General features: G+C 35.5%; 1 long non-coding RNA gene across 2 annotated transcripts; it reads left to right on the top strand.

Annotated features, from left to right (window-relative positions):
• The first annotated feature begins 904 nt into the window (after positions 1-904).
• On the top strand, positions 905-5,663 carry LOC131506189 (uncharacterized). 2 transcript variants are annotated; one of them, XR_009258778.1, is made up of 4 exons: positions 905-967; positions 2,226-2,267; positions 3,992-4,112; positions 5,453-5,663. It is a non-coding gene; the product is annotated as an uncharacterized LOC131506189 (long non-coding RNA). The 2 variants fall into 2 exon arrangements; XR_009258777.1 differs by lacking the exons at positions 905-967; positions 2,226-2,267 and having other exon boundaries at positions 3,668-4,112.
• The last annotated feature ends 14,716 nt before the right edge of the window (positions 5,664-20,379 follow it).

Raw genomic sequence — 20,379 nt, 5'->3', positions numbered from 1 at the left:
GATAGAAATGAGTGGCAGCAACATACAAAATGGACGTGTTCTGGAGATGTTCACCAGCATCAGCTAATCTAGCCACACATGAAATTAGGATGGAATAGCATTTTCTATAGGGAAATGAATTTACTCTTTAATGTAGTGAAAGGTAAGGCTGAGTTTAAGCAATGACAGTTCTTTTTTTTTAAGAAGTTTATTTTTTATTTTTTTTTAATGTTCATTTATTTTTGAGAGACAGAGTGCGAGTTCGGGAGGGACAGAGAGAGAGAGAGAGACAGAATCTGAAGCAGGCTCCGGGCTCTGATCTGCCAGCACAGAGCCCGTCACGGGGCTCGAACTCACTAACCACGAGATCATGAGCTGAGCTGAAGTCAGACACTTAACCTACTGAGCCACCAGGTGTGCCATAGAAGTTCTTTTTTCTTTTCTCTTTCTAATGTTTTTATTTATTTTTGAGAGAGGGAGAGAGACAGAGTACAAGCAGAGAAGGGTCAGAGAGAGAAGCAAACACAGAATCAATCAGAAGCAGGCTCTAAGCACAGAGCTCACTGGGGGCTGGAATTCTTGAACTGCAAGATCATGACCTGAGCTGAACTGCAATGCTTAACCCACTGAGCCACCCAGGTACCCCCGAGCAATGACAGTTCTAAAGAGGTAGAGTTTAGGTTGAGAAAATCATTTTCTAGTGACATGACCTTATCCATGACTTAATTTGCTCTCATCTAAAAAGCTCGTAAGTGAAGTGCTTTGGGAAATAAGGAAGCCTAGGTAAAACATTGTGTACACATGAGACCATTTCATTTTCCTTTCTTATTTTAACTCTCCCTTTTGTGTTCCTTGTAATCAGATGATTTGCTGCCGGTATAAATTTCCACTTTATTGAAACACATACGTTAATGTTTTTCCCCCACAGAAATCTACAATGAAATTCCTGGTCTTGATTAGTATTTTGAGTGTGCTCATGCAAAGAACAGTAAGTAAAAGAAGAATATGAGACTTTTACAACTGTTTTTTCAAAAATGTCTAAGGAGGCAATTTGTGTATGGTGAGACCGTGTCTTAAGTTATAAATTCAGTAATGAAACGTGCATTGCTTTGACCTGAATATTTAAAAGGAATTTCTAAAAATCCATTTTCTCACCACTTATATTGTACAAATGTAAACAACTTACCACATTGAACCTTATAGTTCATGGTGAAAGAAACATATGTTGTCGGCCCTGCTGAAGTTTCCCCTGGAAATTTGATTGTCCTTTGCCTCATCCCAGATGTCAACCATTGTGAAGTCTGTGTAGATGCCCCCCTGGCTTGTTTGTAGCATTTTAGCATGTGTGTATATGGCACTTAAGGGGACCATTTTACTGTGCATGTATATGGCACTTAAAGGGGGGGTTGTGAGGGCTTAAAATTTTACATAAACAAGACATGCAATTGTATGTGTCTTTCTGCAACTTGCTTTTTTCCCCCAATCTTAATGTTGTTGAGACTTATCCACGTTGACGAATGGATCAATACTTTCACTTTAATAGATCGTTGTTATGCCAGATCAAAGATATAATGCATTATATCTGAGTAAAACATGGACTGTATTTCCTATATGATCCTATCAATTTGATGATCCTTATTCAAGGCCTTTGCAGGCATCTAAAAACATTATGTTAATTATGTCTGCTATCAGCTAAAAAGTGGAGTATTCAATAAAATACAATAGGTGTGTTCATCCATGTGTGTATTATACTTATATATGTGTGTGCATAGTCAATATCTTAATCCAAAATAGAAATTAAAAATTATCAGAGAAAATACTATTTTCTATCAGCATCATAATACATTATCTTTTTTTGTTTTTGTTTTTGTTTTTTTTGAGAGAGAGAGTGTGAAGGGAGTAAGGGGAGAAGCATAGGGAAAGGGAGAGAGAGAATCTTAAGCAGGCTCCATGCCCAGAGTGGATATCAAATAGGGGCTCGACATCACGACCCTGAGATCGCAACCTGAGTTTACATCAAGAGTTGTACACTTAACTGACTGAGCCACCCAGGTGTCCTGAGATAATCTTTTTTAATGACTACACAATGTAATTAATTATGAGACCCAGACAAGTGTATTTTGCTAACAATTTCTTCTGTAACCATTTTCAATATAAAATAACTATGTATTCTAATAGAAAATAAGCTAAAAATTAAAATATTAAAATAACTAAATGAAGTATACCACTTTTTGCCTTTTTTTTAGTGGGGAAATGTTCAAAGCAACTATGATTCCCTCAGCGAAGAGGTAACATTTTAATATATTTACATTTAAAGATAACTGTTAGTTCTATATTTTCTAATACCACATTTGCAGCAACTAATTTCTTCACTCTCAGAGAAATCATTTTATGAAAACTGATGTACTATAGTTACTGTAAAAAGTTTAGGTGATATAATATTAATGCTATCTTCCTAAACTTTAAAAGCTTTAATATAAATTCAGACAATAGTCTTTTGCATTTTTTTCCAGAGTTTTCCAATGCATTCATTTGGCACTTTGAAATAGGTTCATTTGTTTCTTTTCTTTTCTTTTCTTTCCTTGAAACTAATCTCTACACTCAAAATGGGGCTCAAACTTACAACCCTGAGATCAAAAGTCGCATGTTCTACTGACTGAGCCAGCCAGGCACCTCCATTTGCTTCTTAATTAGAGTCCTTTACTTTTGATTGAGCTCTATGTAAGACAACATAATGTATAAATTTCTCCTATTTATGCACTTAAGTTTAAATCAGAGGGCAACATGAATGCTAAATCTTACCTGTGCGCTTTGATGGTTTTTTCCTTGATTGAAATATCTACCTATTTTTATAACTGGATAATGGACCAATGGTACATCTTGTTTGGAAATATATGAATTATATTTGAAGGTATATAGTAAAGTAGAACTTTGGTATTACTGTGTTGCCTGTGATGGAATATGTCATGTCATTAGTATTCAAATCTGGATAAGGAAATATATTCAGGTACAAAAATAATTACTTAAAATGAAACTATGAAGTTACTGAAAAAATACTGTAAGAGATATAAAAGGATATAGACATTGTAAAGCAAGTATATGCACACTCTCCCTTTTAGTTACAGGAATCATTAGTGAATATCCTCATTTTATTTTTTTTAATGTTTGTTTGTTTGCTTGCTTGCTTGTTTAGAGGGGTGTAGGGGCACAAAGAGAGGAACAGAGAGAATCCCAAGTGGGCTGTCAACCCAGAGCCTGATGCAGGATCCCAGGAACGCGGGAGATCATGACCTGAGCCGAAATCCAGTCTGATGCTTAACCGACTGAGCCACCTAGGTGCCCCTTTAAATGTCTTCATTTTACAAAGAAATTTTGGGACCCCTGGGTGGCTCAGTTGGCTAAGCATCTGAGTCTTTGTTTGGCCTTAGGTCGTGATCTCAGAGTTTTGTGAGTTCAAGCCCTGCATCAGTGCAGAGCCTGTTTGGGATTCTCGGTCTCTCCATCTCTCTGCCCTTCCCCCACTTGAACTGTCTCTGTCTCTCTCAAAATAAATAAATAAACTTCTAAAAATGTTTAAAAGAATAAGAAATTTCTATTTCAAGGGTATGTTTGTAATCATACCACTATGATGTAATATGACCTGGAGTTTTGGAACATTCTGGAGAGGTATCAGAAGAGTCCAAAAATTCTCTAGGGAGGTGGGGATTTCTCTCCCCATAAGGATTTTCTTTTTTATCATCTGCCACCTTCTGGAAAAGTACAGAGTGGGAGTTTTTATTCTGCCTACCCATTGCCCCATAGAATATGTAGAGGCATTGGAGTATGTCAGGAAAACCTATATAGGAATGTGAGCATGTTTTCATGTCAGAAAGAACTGGTACAATACTTTGATAAGCACTGAAAGAATATATTCAAAACTCTGTCACAAAACCAAAATAAGCAAGCCTTCAGTCAGAATGTTATTTTCGCCAACAGAAAAATTTTCCTTCTCCTTTGTGTATTTTATCTTTAGATTTTAAGTGATATTGACTTTAATGTTGATCAATTTGAACGCCAGCCTCTAGAAGAAAATTTGCCTTATTCTCTGGAAGATGATGGATCTCAAATTTTTGCACCCATTTAAAGAACACAAGGTAACTTCATATTCATCTGTGAATGTAATAGATCTCCTCTGGAATGATTTTTGACAAAGTAAATAAACTCAAACAGAATATGTGTGATAGGAATAGAATTTTCAGGATACAAAATATGAATGCTAGGATGCTAGTGTCTGGCTAAGTCAGTCTATATCCCTGGATCGACATTTTGTAAGAGGAAAATCCAAGCAAAGTATTGACTTTCTGTGTGCCTTGTGTTCCTCATCTGTAAAATAAGAAGGATACTGGTACCGACCCATAGAGTTATGAGTACCACATGAGATGAAGTATACATAGTAAGCAAGTCATAAACATAAATATTATTGCTCCAAGATTTTTTAAGTAAGCATTTTTTCCTGCAATAAGCTCTTTGCAAAATAAATAAAACCATAAGAAAGATCAGTAAGTTTAGAAGCATACTGATTTCTTTCCTAAGCCTTTAACCCATAAATACCAAATTACAGATTCAGCATACTTCCAGGTACATCTTAATACCAAACTACAATTCTCCTTTTCAGCAGATATAATCTCTTCAAAGCAAGTATTGATCTCCTACCATTTCCCAAGTATTCTCCTTGGAGAATAGGTTAAGCGACCAATGTTGGTTTTGGCTTACGATCTCACAGCTCTTGAGGTTATGTCCTGCATCATGCTGTGTGCTGACAGCAAGGAGTCTGCTTGGGATTCTCTGTCGACTTTTCTCTCTATCCTTCCCCTGCTCACTCCCTCTCTCTCTCTCTCTCAAAACAAAGTAAATAGACATTTAAAAATAAAATAAGTTCTATTTAAAACTGTAAATGGGATTCCATGATTATTAGTCATGTTATATTTCAAAAATAATATATGTTTATGTCATGTGTGTATTGAATATACCATTATTTAGATGGAAATTAAGTCACTGTATTATTTGTAACAGGCTCATCATGCTATGGTAACAATTCCTGAAAATATTAGTGTCTTACATAATAGAAGATTATTTCTTCCTCACTCACATCACATTCTGATGCTACCTCTAGAACACATGGCCTCCAAAATCCAGACGTCAGAGTAAGACAGAGTGGAGGCAAAATGCCCATTCTTAATTGCCACAACCAGGAATGGCACAAGTAACTTCTCAGAATCCACTGGTCAGAACTAGACATGCATTTCTATCCATCCTGCCATGAAGCCAAAAACAGGAGAAATAGAGCATTTACTCTCTTTGCAACAATAACAGTGTCTGATAGTGATGTAGTAGGGTGAATATGAGGGGAGAGAAGAATTTGAAGGACAGTCAAGTGAAATTATGCAACTCTTATATTTTGAGTTACTAACACCAAATAATTTTTTATCTTCAGATATGGGTCTTTGAAACATCTCCTTCCTGAACATCGATGTATATACTTCATCTAACAAATCAAATTCTTACTCTATGTTCTATACACATGAGTTTGGTTCTACTATGATGGCATCTGTGGGTTATATCATGTCTACCAAAGGAAATGGATAACAACAGCTCTGGAATTTGAATTTCTTTACTTTCACTAATAAATCTCTCTTGCAAGCATATACCTTGTTGACATGTTTATTTAATTTCCAGAGGATTTACCTACAGCAGTCAAGATTATTATTAGTTGCTTGGCTTGCCCTTAATGTCACCATTTGTTTTTATCATATGTGTATCACATACAGTGTCACACCCTTTACCACTCTCTAAGTGTAGCTCATTTCTTCTGTAAAACAAAAGACCCAACAATAGCAAATCATAGACTAAGTAACATATCTAAAGGAATAAGACCCCACCATGATATTCTCTAAGCTCTGCTCCAAAGATATCCATTAAGTAAATAGCTTTTCACTCTCCTTTGTGCCAGGAGCTATTCTAGATACTGGAAACATAGGTGTGAACTAAAATAGCAAGGAGCCAACTCTCACTGAAACTACATTACAGTGGCACTAAGCAGAAGATAAATAAATAAGAATTTATTTCATTCGAAGAAATTAGGATAAAACAGATGCTAGAAAACTAGAACATGGTCCTGTGACAGGGAGTTTTGGAAGATTTCAAAATACTTTGACACAAAAATGTAAGCATTGTTAATAATACACTTTTGTGTAGGAGCACATTATCTGGATCTTCTCAGTGAATCAGAGAGAAATGTTTAATTGGATACCTCTTAAGATTCTCTTTGTCATATATGATATATATAAAAATGTTAATGTCTTGTGGGTCATTCAGTATGCAAAATACAGTAAATCTCCATAATTTTTATCCATTTGCCAGAAAATTACCTTCACTTCATTCATTATTTATTTATTCAATGAATATTTCTGAGTGTCTGTTACACATCATGCATGTAATAGAGGTGCTGGAGATAATCATCTATGGCAGTAAAACAAAGTTCCTTTCCTTATGCACCTTATATTCTGGAGGTGCACTCGGGCAACAAACAAGTAATTTGCAATAATGTATGTATTTTTAAAACCTATGAAGAAAAAACATAAAACAAGTTAAGCTGGCACAGAGCCTGTATAATTTTGGAAGTCAAAGAAAGCTTCCTTGAGCAGGTGAGGGTTGGGCAGAGAGCTGGATGGAGGGGAGAAGTAAGTCATATACAACTCTAGGAGAATACTCCATCAAGAGAGAACTGAAAGTACAAATGCTCCAAAGTAAGAAACAGCCAGCCAAGCTCAGAAAAAAGCCAGAACACTAGTGTGGCTAGAGCAGTGAACAGGAGAAAAAAAAGCAAAAGATAATGTGACAGAGAGGTATACACGTGCTACATTTTAGTCTGACTTACAATCAGAAAACATTAGAGTGCTTTTAGCAGAGTAGTGTCATGATTTGATGTTCACTTTAAAAATTACTTATTGGGGCCCCTGGGTGGCTCAGTTGGTTAAGCATCTGACTTAACCAGGTCATGATCTGGAGGGTTGTGAGTTCAAGCTCCGCATCTGGCTCTGTGCTGACAGCTCAGAGCCTGGAGCTTGCTTCAGATTCTGTGTCTCTCCTTCTCTCTGCCCCTCCCATATTCATGCTCTCTCTCTCTGTTTCTCAATAATAAATAAACGTTAAAGTTTTTTTTTAATTACTTCTGCTGCTGGGTGGACATCAGATTCTCTCCTGGAGGGATAAAGGTGAAACAAAGACAAGTTCCACAGTCACTGCAACAGTCTAGTGGAAGATTCTGATGGTTTGGCCTTGGATGGTAGCAGGTGAGATTATAAAAATGGAGATGGTGAAAATGAGAAGGCAGAGAAAGAATATTAGCTAATGGATTAGGTTTGGGGTGGGAGAAAAATAGATTAAAATCTATTCTGATCGTGTGAAATAAGTGATGCTAGCAGACACTCAAGTAGAGATGTGGTATATGTAGCTGAATATGTGTACGGTTCTTAGGGAAGAACAGTGAAAAGTTCTATTCAAATAAAATTGTATTAGGTATATGATCTAGATTGGTACTTCTTAAGCCACCTTTTGGTGAACTTTGTTACAACTCTATAATGAAATAAGGATGCATCCAGAATGCAAATCAACACACTGCTTCCTAAATTTGAATCCACTGACATCAGAGACCTTGTACTTCCATAACAAACTTTTAGCCTAAACTCCATCCAAATTCCCTAATCATGACTGAGCATGGTGGGAAGTAATAAATATTATCAATAACAACATCTTGTCTCTTCTATAATCTCCAGATGTCTCTATCAGTCCTCTCCCACTTCACTCTCACTGACCCTGCCTCAGTTCTTCTCACTGAAAGGGACCTATTAGTAGCTCTCCCTGATTTCATTCTCCTTTCCACACACTTCTTTTTATCCCACTCAGTCTCTCCAGAATAGCCCTTCTCTCTTCAATCTACTCTCCACTGATGGGAAGGGATCTTTCTAACAAAAACTTAAATACATTTGAAATTTTTGCATTAAAGTTTTTGCAGGAACTCTTGACTGCATTCTTAGGCTTTTATTTATGCTTGTCCCTATCTTCCCCCTTACATTTTATGGTCTAACTCTCTTCAAACTGATCTTTACTTTCAATGCAGTCATAAACAAAATCCCATTGGGGTTCTTTGGGTAGAACTTGATTAACGTATTTATTTTTAAAATTTATGTGGAAACACACAACATAGAAGAGCTGAAACAAGTTTGAAAAAGGAAAACAAAATAGAGAACGTGTATTAGCAAATTTTAAGCATATTATATAAGGCAATATGTGAATATGTAAAGATATCATGGAATAAAACAGACTCCAAAAATAGGCCCACATATATCTTGTCATTTAATTATTGACAAAGTATTGATTTTCATAAGAAAAGATGAATGTTTTAATTAATAGATGATGTTGAAAGGAATGGATATATGCATGAAAAAAATAAACACTGTCTTCTACCTCACAACACATAAAAATTAATTTGCATTATATCATAACCTTAAAGTCAGGCTAAAAGATAAAGCTTCTGGAAGAAGACATAGAAGCTATTCTTGACCTTGGGTAGGGTAAAGATTTCTTGGACAAAATGAGTAAAGCACAAACAACAAACTTGACATACTGGAATCCACTTAAAAGGGCAAAAAGACTTTTCATTAAATATCATCATTAAGAACATGAAAATTCAAACCATATATCAGGAAGAAAAAATATATGAATATATATCAGTAAATATAAATCAATATTTATGAATATAAATTTATATAAACCTATGTTTACATAAATATGTAATACACACATATACATACATATATAGTGTATAAAGGAAAGGCCTTATTTCTAGTATAGATATACTATCTATGGTTACAAATCAATAAGAAAATGACAAAGAGACCAATAAAATAGGCACAATATGTAAACTGCCATTTCTCAAAATAATATAACTAAATAGAAAATAAATTTATGAAAAGTTAATTAACATCCTTTCTTACCATAGAAATGTTTATTTTTCCCTCAGAACTTAGTCCCTACATGGCTTAATATATTTCATTTTCTGAACCATCTGATACCCTTTCCTGAGACCCTTCCAGTATACCCTATGAAACTCATGGTCAGTCACCAGCAAATCCACTGTATTCCAAATCTCTTCTATGCATTTTATTTTATCTCTTGATCTGAATGAAACCTAGATATCAAGTTTATCATTCATAAGGATGACATCATTGAAATAACAATTTAAAGACCTAAATAAATGAAAAGATATCCCATGTTCATGGATCAGATGACAATATTTTAAGATGGTAACACTCCTGAAATTGGTGTATAGATTCAGTGTAATTATTCTCATAATCCCAGAAAAATTGCCCTTTTTGGAAAAATTGGCAAGATGATTCTAAAATTCATGTGTAAATGCAAGGGATCTTGAATAGCTAAAACAATCTTGTGAAAGAACAGTTAGCTCACACTTCCCAATTCCAAAGTTTACTACAAAGCTAATCAACACAGCATGGCACTGACATAAAGATAAACAGATAGACTAACAGACTAGAATTGAGAGTCCAGAAATAAGGTCTTACATTCATAGCCAATTGGTTTCCAATATATCTGCCAAGAAAATTCAATGGAGGAAAGAATAGAGTGGGAGTTTTTATCCTGCCTGCCCATTATCCACAACAAATCTCTAAAGGGTTGATAAGGGTAACCTTTCAGCATTCATAGCAGAGGGCATTGGTACCAGTATCACCAATGAGCAAAGATAGAATGTATTTGAGGATCTAGAATTAAAATCAGCAAAACATGTGAAAGAATGTTATTCTACTCATCAGCATAGATATTATACTTCTTTCTATCATTTCCTTAGTACTTAAATAAAAATGAACATGATCAGAGTGATAATCATATTGAACACCTGACTATAAAACAGACTCTCCCTGATGTTCTGGTAATCCGATATACTTCGGATTTAGGCTCACCATTAACAGATACAAGGTAACTTACGATTTATTTCTGATTATATAAAAATAGGTTCTAAGCTGTTTTGCTTTTAAATATTTTATAAACTCAGATTAAATATGTGTAAATATTTGTGCACAGTGTATTGGTTTAATGATTATATGGTATGGATGCTGGAATCAGATAAAATAGGTTCAAATCCCAGGTTCAGTAAATAAAAACATTGTAACTCAAAGCAAATTATTAAATTTCTCTAGTGTTGATTTTCTCAACTAGTATTTTCTCAACTAATAGTATTGTGTATGTCATATGACATTATGTAATATATCTGTAATCTAGTAAGCACATACTAAATCCTGTTATTGCTGTGTCATTTTAAATATCAATGGGATTTTTCCTCCAAAATATTTCTTTGCTGAGTAAATAAAATCAATTGAGTATGGAAAAATAGTCATTTCTGGTCTAACCTTATGACTTGTCTACAATATAATAGAGAATGTTTACAGATACAGTTTAGCACCAAATTGCACTTCTGCTCTCCCATAGGAGGAGACCTTTTTAAAAAATGTTATTTGCTTACTGTTTTCCAGGCATTATATTTGATGCTTTCACATAAAATCTAGAAGCTTTTTTAAAAATTTTTTAATGTTTATTCACTTTTGAAAGACAGAAACAGAGCATGGGTGGGAGAGGGGGAGAGAGAGAGAGAGAGAAAGAAAAAGAGAGAGGGAGAGAGAATCTGAAGCAGGCTCCAGGCTCTGAGCTGTCAGCACAGAGCCCCATGTGGGGCTCAAACCCATGAACTATGAGATCATGACCTGAGCCAAAGTCGGATGCTTAACTGACTGAGCCACCAAGGTGCCCCAAATCTAGGAGTTTTTAAATAATAAACAGAGAAGAAATATTATTCTGACATCTAATATGATTTTTTAACTCTACATAAATAGAAAAATACTGTAAATACAGTTGTACATCTGGTTCCTTCATTTTATATGATTCAGGCACACTTTTGCATTGAACAATAATTTATTTTCATGGCTGTGTAATATTCCATTGTGTAATAATACCACAAGTTATGTATCCACATTTGTGCTCTCCAATTTTACATTTATGTGAGTAATGCTTTTATGAACATCCTTGTACATGTCTTTTGCTGAACGTATCAGTCATTTATATCGGAGATGAAATCGCTTGGTCGTAAAGTATGTACACTCTCAACTTCAGTAGGTAATGTAAACAACTTTCCAAATTAATCATGGAACTTCATGCTACAAGCACTTAGGATCTGGAAATACGTGGAAGTGTTCTTGAAAACAAATTGGTGCTATAAAGCTCTATATTTGCCTTTTATGAGAGTGCAAGGACAGCTTGTTAAAATGGTACATTAACATAGTAATCTGAGCACATTCTTGAAAATAAAAAACTTACTGCATATTCCTTTCAACATTAATTACTATAACTTTTGATACACTTAAAACCTTTGTTTGTGAGCGTAATTCATTCCGGAAACTAGCTTGTAATCCAAAGCATTTGTATATCAGAGCAAATTTCAAGAACCATTGGCTCAACTATGATCATGTGCCATTTGGCATCAAGTACTACTTGTATTGCAAGACCTCGTTTTTTATCAAGTTAAAATTTATTAGCAATGTTTGCTCACCTGGCAGAACACTGGCAGAACAAGTTTTTACTGTTCACAATCCAAGGTTTTATTGTATTTGTCAGATTGAAGTAATTTGCTATTATTTCTTACTAACTACATTGACATATATTATTGTGTTTAACAAGCTGAGAAATTATTAACAGTTTGCCAACATAATTTCAAAGATAAAAAAGTCACTTAACAGAACTTAAAACTTCTACATAATAAACTCAAAGGGAAACTAGAATTTTAATGCTTAGAGAATGTCTGGAAAAAATAATCCCTCTCTCTCTCAAGTCTGTATTTTTCTGGAATTTAAAGTAAACACACACACACACACACACACACACACACACACAGATTAAAACCACTGAGAGAATATGTTTATCAATTAACAGTTTATTGAGGTACTAATATGTACCAGGCATTTTGGCTTTATGTTTATTTTTTAAATTATTTGGGGGGCACTTGGGTGGCTCAGTCAATTTAGCGTCCGACTTCGGTTCATGTCATGATCTCACCATTGGTGAGTTCGAGCCCCGCGTCAGGCTCTGCGCTAATAACTCAGAGCCTGGAGCCTGCTTGGGATTCTGTGTCTCCCTCTCTCTCTGCCCGTCCCCCATTCTCACTGTGTCTCTGTCTCTCAAAACTGAATAAAAGTTAAAAAAAATTTTTTTTAATTATTTGAGTATATGAGGGAGGCTTAATATAGAATGACATTCTGGTACTACACTGTACTAAATTTCACCCTTGAAAATGATCAATCTTGGGGCGCCTGGGTGGCGCAGTCGGTTGAGCGTCCCACTTCAGCCAGGTCACGATCTCGCAGTCCGTGAGTTTGAGCCCCGCGTCGGGCTCTGGGCTGATGGCTCGGAGCCTGGAGCCTGTTTCCGATTCTGTGTCTCCCTCTCTCTGCACCTCCCCCGTTCATGCTCTGTCTCTCTCTGTCCCAAAAATAAATAAAAAACGAAAAAAAAAAGAAAAAGAAAAAGAAAATGATCAATCTTTTCCTAAAGCATCTACTGAAGATTTGAATTAGATTACCAAAGTGAAGTATTTTAAATATAATATTTGCCAACAAATCATGTATGATGCAATAATGGAAACATTATAATGGAAAACTTTATTACATTTCATGTTATATAGAATATGTGTACAGGAAATAATATTTATATTAAATAATATTTATTGTATTTCCTGCTACACTACACTTTTATTTTTTATTTATTTACTTTTATTTTAGAGAGAAAGCATGAGCAAGGGAGAGGGGCAGAGAGCGGGAGAGAGAGAGAAAGAGAGAGAGAGAGAGAGAGATAATCCCAAGTAGGCTTCATGCTCAGCGTGGAGCCCAATGCAAGGCTCAATCCCATGACCCTGGAATCATGACCTGAGCCGAAATTAAGAGTTAGATGCTCAACCGACTGAGACACCCAGATGCCCCAACACTTTAAAAAAATTATTTATGAATTCTAGACATGACACAAAACCGTTACATATGAATTAATAGGTGCTATGATGCTGGCTATTCTGAGAGAAAAACAGATTGGTAAAATTTTGATATTGCTAAGAAAAGAGAATCCACATACTAATAACATATCATTTCATCGTGGCATGGTCTTGTTCTACACCTCATTCAGTATCACTCTACTTTGTTTTCTACACAGGCCACAGATCAGTGTCCCAGCTACTAAACCCTCTGCCAAATTTTATTTGCCTTTTAAATGAGACCAAACCAAGAATTCTTTTACTATCAAATATAAAATGCATTCAGTTTTCTTTTAACGATTTTTCCATTCATTCTGAGTGTCAGCAGAGAGCAGAATAGAAATGTTTTTCAGTAAATTTAAAATGTGTTGCTTTCCAAGTTTCTCTCTTGAAGATATAACATGCAGTTTTAAGACACTGATACATATTTTGCTTTTTCAGTCTCTAGCTTTTTAAACATAATTTTGCGGGGCGCCTGGGTGGCTCAGTCGGTTGGCCGTCCGACTTCGGCTCAGGTCATGATCTCGTGGTTCGTGAGTTCGAGCCCTGCGTCGGGCTCTGTGCTGACAGCTCAGAGCCTGGACCCTGTTTCAGATTCTGTGCTCCCTCTCTCTCTGACCCTCCCCCATTCATGCTCTGTCTCTCTCTGTCTCAAAAATGAATAAATGTTAAGAAAAAAATTTTTTTAAATAAAAAAAAACACATAATTTTGCAACTAAAACGATCCAAATTCTTCAGTGCAATTATGTTAACTTTAATAATCTAAGAAAGTAATTCTAAAATGCTTATTTTCTTTCTGTGGCTGGATGTGGTGGAAATGCCTGGAACTATCATTGCTTTCCACCTTTTCCCTAAGACTGCAAAAGTTCTCTGTAGTGTCTGATTTCATTATATCAATTTACTCATTTATATAAACAATGTTTTCTTCTTGAGAAACTCAGTGAAACATAAGCAAGATCATTACTTTATACCCAAACCCATGTTTAACATTATAAATAAGATAAATATTCCAAACTGGGAACACTATAATAAATTAAAATTATTTATTACAATACTAAGTAATAAATTTAAAAACTGGATTTGCATTAATATAAACATATTGTTGAAAAATTTCAATAGAGTTGATCATATTTTAAAGACCTGATATAAAACTTTTAAAGTACTTCATTGAATATATAGATATTGCAAATAATGAAATGCTGGGTTCCCAGCATAAAAACAAAATGAGCCTGCAGTGAAATCTGGAAAATTATGATTAGAATAAACCCTATTAGTATGTGCAACATTAAAAAAAATCTGACTTTTCCTGAAAAATTCTTTTTTTTAAATTTTTTTAATTTACATTTATTTATTTTTGAGAGACAGAATGAGACAGAGCATGAGTGGAGGAGGGGCAGAGAGCGGAGACACAGAATCCAAAGCAGGTTCCAGGCTCTGAGCAAGCATTCAGCACAGAGCCCAATGTGGGGCCCGAACCCATGAACTGTGAGATCATGACCTGAACCGAAGTCAGACACCTAACTGACTGAGCCACCCAGGCACCCCCAAAAATTCTTAACCCAACCTAATACCCCTGCTATTTTCTAACAGGTTTACAAAGATGAAACTCAGAATTCTTGGGTCTCAAGCAAACATTGCTTATTTACCTACATTTTCAAAGTATGATAAGCAACTGTGAAGTTGGAACTTTTCACTTCTTCCCTCAAAATGCATCACTCAACCCACTTTGTTTGAACATGCTTCTGAAAAGTGGGTGACCAGACTAAAAAGATGAATAAGACATGGTTCTGGCCTTGAGGACCTCACAATCAGGTGAGGGACAATAAACACTTGACAGAAATTTAGCTTACCTTCCTCTCTTGTTCTCTGCCTTTGTTCATGTCTACTTCCCTAGGTAGCATTTCCTCATCTTGTATGCCTGTTAACTTCCCACTCATTCTCTCATTCACTTCCTGAGTGGCTTCTTTGGCTCAAAGCACACATCTAGCTATCTGGGTAGGGCTGTGGTTCACCAGGGCAGGTGGTTCATATGAGCACAGAAAGGAAGGGGTCTAAGACTGACAAGAACCAGAGTAGAGGAGGTCAGGATGACCACGACATGCCTTGAAATGTTTCCTTCAGGGAAAAAAAGTTATTAAGGACTTTCATAAAGTGAAATGTTATGACGGTATCTCTATTTTAGAAAGATTCAGCTCCTGGCAAGCTATATTTATCCTTAATATGAAATATGAAGATATCACAGGACTCAAAATATGTTATCAAAGAGTGACTAGTTGAAATTCTTTGATTCAGTACTATAAATAAACCACATTTTTCTCACCATAAAAATTCTTCTTTTGTTCATAGAAGTTTAGAAAATATCTATAAAAGAGAAAACTATGGCACTTCCATAAATCATACATGATGATGGGATGATGGGATTAAAACAGATTAAAAGACAAAGTTTTACATTCAGAAAAGACCACTGGGCCAGTCATTAATGACAGCTCTTGAGATATTTTTACTAAAATAAAGGAAGAGAATAGGATGTTGAGGACATAAACTATAGAAGACAAATGATTATGGACTCACTTCATGAATACGTGGAGAAATTTTTAATTCATTACATCTGGAAAGAACCAGTCCACATTTGCAAAATTAAAGTTATTCTTTAAATTAATCCGAGGAAATTATTACTATAATATTTAAACATATTAGTTATCAACTTAAAGGAAGAGTAACCAGAGGCGCCTGGCTGGCTCAGTCAGAAGAACATACAAGTCTTGATCTCAGGGTCGTGGGTTAGAGCCCCACCCTGCATGTACAGATTACTAAAAATAAATAAATAAATTTAGAATAAAAGGGAAGAGTAACCATCTGAGGGTCATACACATTATAAAAACACAATACCTGCTCCTCATACTTGCCTCTGTCTCAGAACCACAGTTGTAAAATATATACTAAAACTACACAGAGCTGAAACATCTATAACCCTTCCTTTTTCCCTCCTCCTCTCTTCAAATCCCTCCTCAATCCCCATCCCAATCTCAACCCCTCAGATCTCTTTCCTTCCCTTCCTCCCCACCCTATCCCTCTTCTTTTCCGTTTGTTCCTCCTTACCCTCCCTCTGCCGCTCTCTCTCCAGTGCTTTTCCAGTTGGCATAAACATCACCCAGGGATCTTGTAGGTTCTGATTCAGTGGGTCTGCAGTGGAACCTGACTTTCTACATTTCTAACAGGATCCAAGGCAATGCTGATGCTGCTGGTCCAGAGTCCACACTTGTGCAGCAAGGTTATCAATAAGAACACAGAGGCAATCTGGCCATTCTAATTCTATGTCCTGTTCCTTCATCCCTCTACAAACAGTTTATATTTACTTACAATTATTCATTGCAGGAAAACAGTAAAGATTTATGCGTCTTTGTTGGCAAATGAAAATCTCTGCTGAGTAGGAATCAGTAACTTGAAGTATACTTCAAACACAGATTTAAAGCAGTGATGAGAGTTCTAACTACATACATTGCTCCAGTGATTTAAAACCCTGAAAGTCATTAACTCATGACAATCGCTATATTCTTTTTTCTTTTGATTATTCTTACTGTATTACAAAAGATAATATTGAACAGTTTAAGACAGAATCTATACTTAGTTAAGGAAAATGAATATGATTACTATTCATTTGTAATAGTTTTTTTAAAGCTTCTTAGAAAAGAATCTCAATATGAAGTAGAGAAAGTTCATCAAGTATAAGTTTCCAACGACAATATGAGTAGATAGTGTTGATCAGATAATCAGAAACCACACATGCTGCATATCCAGACAGGAATCACTAAAACACAAAGAAAGTTCTGAATTTTTTCCAATGCCTAAGCCTATCACAATTCTGTTATTTTAAAAGGCTATTGACTCTCAGGGGTTTATGTAAGAAACATTAACTTACAAGAAAAAAGAAAATGTTGAAATTATAGTCAGAGAAACTCCAATTCCGTTTTTGAGACTTTACATATGGCATAAATACCAACTTAACATTATTCTTTTTTTCAGAGATGAAGAAATAAAATCTAAATAAAATATTTCTTCTTTAAAAGTTTATTTCTGATTCTATATCAAAATATGTCTCTTTTGCTTTCTCTTTTTCAGTTGGCTTAATTGCAAATATAATGATTACATATATGGGTTTTCTTCTGTTCTCTTTTAAGGAAAAACTCTATACCTATAAAGATAATTGTTAGAATTGAAAATATGTGAAACAATAAACTTTATGGATGATAAATCCAGTTCATAAATAAACTGTATAAATTATTTCATTTAAATTTGTTCTTTTTTTTTTTTTTTTTCCTAAACCATCCTCCCCTGAAAGAGGACAGGAAGTAGCAGGTGGGGAGGAAGCTATCAGTGGTGACTCTCTCCCTACTCCTTTATGCCTAACCTACATTTCACATCTCAGGGAAGGGCAGGGCCATCTTTGAAGTGGCTCAAAGTAAGAAAGGAGTTTGACTTCACATTCCCTTCCTCCTTTATCTCACCAGTCACCAGGTCTTACCTATTCTTCCCACATCCCAGTTGTTGTTAGTTTAATCTAGAGACATAAAGTCGGTGGATATGTTAAAACACTGCCCTGTGATTTTTTTCTGAATTTGCATGCAGTTTTGTTGCTGGTTTATAAGCATTCATACTTAGTTGTTAGATATTTAATAAAGTCTGAGATCTTATTTGCAGGACTTACATATTTTAACATTTTGAGTTTTTCTTGTTGCTGTTGGGTGTTTATTTATTTTCAAATATTTCATTGGAGTGTCACATCCATACCAAAAAAATGTACACAACTTGTAATTTTGAAGCTCACTGTATTACTACAAAGAGATCTTATTGTTAGAAAAAAATCTGAGGTGCTCCCCTCAGGTCTTACAAAGACACACAAACTGCTCTATACATGACCTTCTATAGCTCAGTAAATAAGAACAGTATTACTCTAGTCATCCTTTACTCTTCTCTTTGGCACATATGAGATCATGAGTAAATCACATCTTCAAAATATCCAAAATCCAGTCACCTGTCATAATATACACTACAAGGACTTTAGTCACAATCACTATCATTTCTCATCTGAGTTTCACAGTAGCCCCAGGACTGCACCGCTTGCTCATCCTTCCCCTTTAGGACCTATTCTCAACATAGTTGCCACAGTGATCTTTTCAGAATACTAGCCATATCCTGTCACTCTGCACAAAGCCTTCTAAGAAATTCCCATATCCAAATAAAAGTCAAAGTCCCTTCAAATGTCAGTTCCTCTCAACCCTCTGACCTGTCTCCCCTTGGCTTCATTTACTCAATCACATTGGCCTTCTTGCTATTCTTTGAACACCATGGATATTGCTCTCAACTCATGGCTTTTGCACCTACCGTTCCCTTTGCCTGGAATGCTCATTTTTTTGCACAGTTTGCATCCTCGTCTCCTCTGGATGTTTCCTCATCTGTAGGGTTGTCAGATTTAGCAAAAATAAATAAATGAGAAATAAGATATCCAGTTAAATTTGAATTTCAAATGATATATTTTAATAAGTATGTCCCATGCAATATCTAGTATATATACACATTAAAAAATTGTGTAATTGTTTATCTATAATTGGATAATACCTTTAGAGAAGAAGAAGAAAGAAAAACTAGCTTCTGTTTACAGTTCTTCTACTTAATCTCTTAATTACTTAAACAGAGTGGACAAAAGCTATGTGGTATTATTATCCTAGTCTCTGGATCCAGGTAAGGCAGAATTGCTTACAGAATGATCTATGAAAAAAGGCTTATTTCCATTTGATTTTTCTAACACTCTCGCATGTGCACACACACACACACACACACACAACTGACTATATTTGCTCCAAGTATTTTGTCCTTTTTTATACAGCTTTGGTTGATTCAACCTCAACTTTCTCAAACAAAGAATCAAAAGAAGGTGAAAATAACAATTTTGCCACAATGAAAAGAATCAAGGCCTGAAATTATTGTGAAAGATCATAGTTTCTTGTGAAAATCTGGCCACTGTCAATTTTTTTTATTAAAAAAAACACTTTTTTTGATGTTTATTTACTTTTGAGAGAGAAAGAGAGACAGAGCATGAGCGGGGAGGAGCAGAGACTGAGGGAGACAGAGAATCTGAAACAGGCTCCAGGATCTGAGCTGTCAGCACAGAGCTCAATACGGGGCTCAAACTCGGGAACGGTGAGACCATGACCTGAGCCAAAGACAGACACTTAACCGAATAAGCTGCCCAGGCGCCCCATGACCACTTTCAATTCTTAAATTGCAGTAAAATTATCCATTTCCATATCTTGACTACTGTGAATAATGCTTCAATGAGGATGGGGGTGCAGATAACTCTTTGAGATACTAATTTTGTGTCCTTTGGATATATACCCAGAAATGAAATTTCTGGATCATATGGCAGTTCTACTTCCAATTTTTTGAGGGACCTTCACACTGTTTTCCATAATGGCTACACGGATCTACATTTTCACCAACAGTACACAGGGGTTTTTTTTCTCCACATCCAAGCCAACACTTGTTATCTTTTGATTTTCTGATAATGGCCATTCTAACAGGTGTGAGGTGATATCTTATTGTGCTTTTGATTTGCATTTCCCTAATAATTAGTGATACTGAGGTCTTTATGTATAACCATTGGCTGTGTAACCTTAAAAAGGAGGAAATACTACCATTTGTGACAACATGGATAAACCTGGAGGACATTATGCCACATGAAATAAACCAGACACAGAAAGACAAATATTTCATGATCTCACTTATATGTGGAATCTTACAAAGTCAAACTCATAGTTACAGAGAGTAGAATGGTGGTTACCTGGCTAGGGGTGGGGAAAATGGGGAGATGTTGGTCAAAGGGTACAAACTTTCAGTTATAAGAGGAGTAAATTCTGGATATGTACTGCATGGTGACTGATTACAGTTAATAGCAATGCATTGTATACTGGAAATTTGCTAGGAGTATAAATCTCAAGTTTTCTAGCCACACACACACACACACACACACACAAATGGTATGTGAGGTGAGGTTATGTTAATTAGCTTAATGGTGATCATCATCTCACAATGTATATGAAACCATTGCATTGTATATGTTAAATATGTATACTTTTTATTTGTCAGTCTTACCCCAGTAAAGCTGGGGGGGGGGGTGGCAATCTGCAGTAAAGTTAGGTGAAAGTCTTTCTGCAAGTAAATAATTGATGCCTGATGGCAAAGCACAGGAGCAAAATTGATTAGTACGTTGTAATTGCTGC

Source organism: Neofelis nebulosa, chromosome 3, assembly GCF_028018385.1.
Source record: "Neofelis nebulosa isolate mNeoNeb1 chromosome 3, mNeoNeb1.pri, whole genome shotgun sequence".
NCBI classification, from domain to species: domain Eukaryota; kingdom Metazoa; phylum Chordata; class Mammalia; order Carnivora; family Felidae; genus Neofelis; species Neofelis nebulosa.
This window is presented reverse-complemented; position numbering and strand designations above follow the sequence as displayed.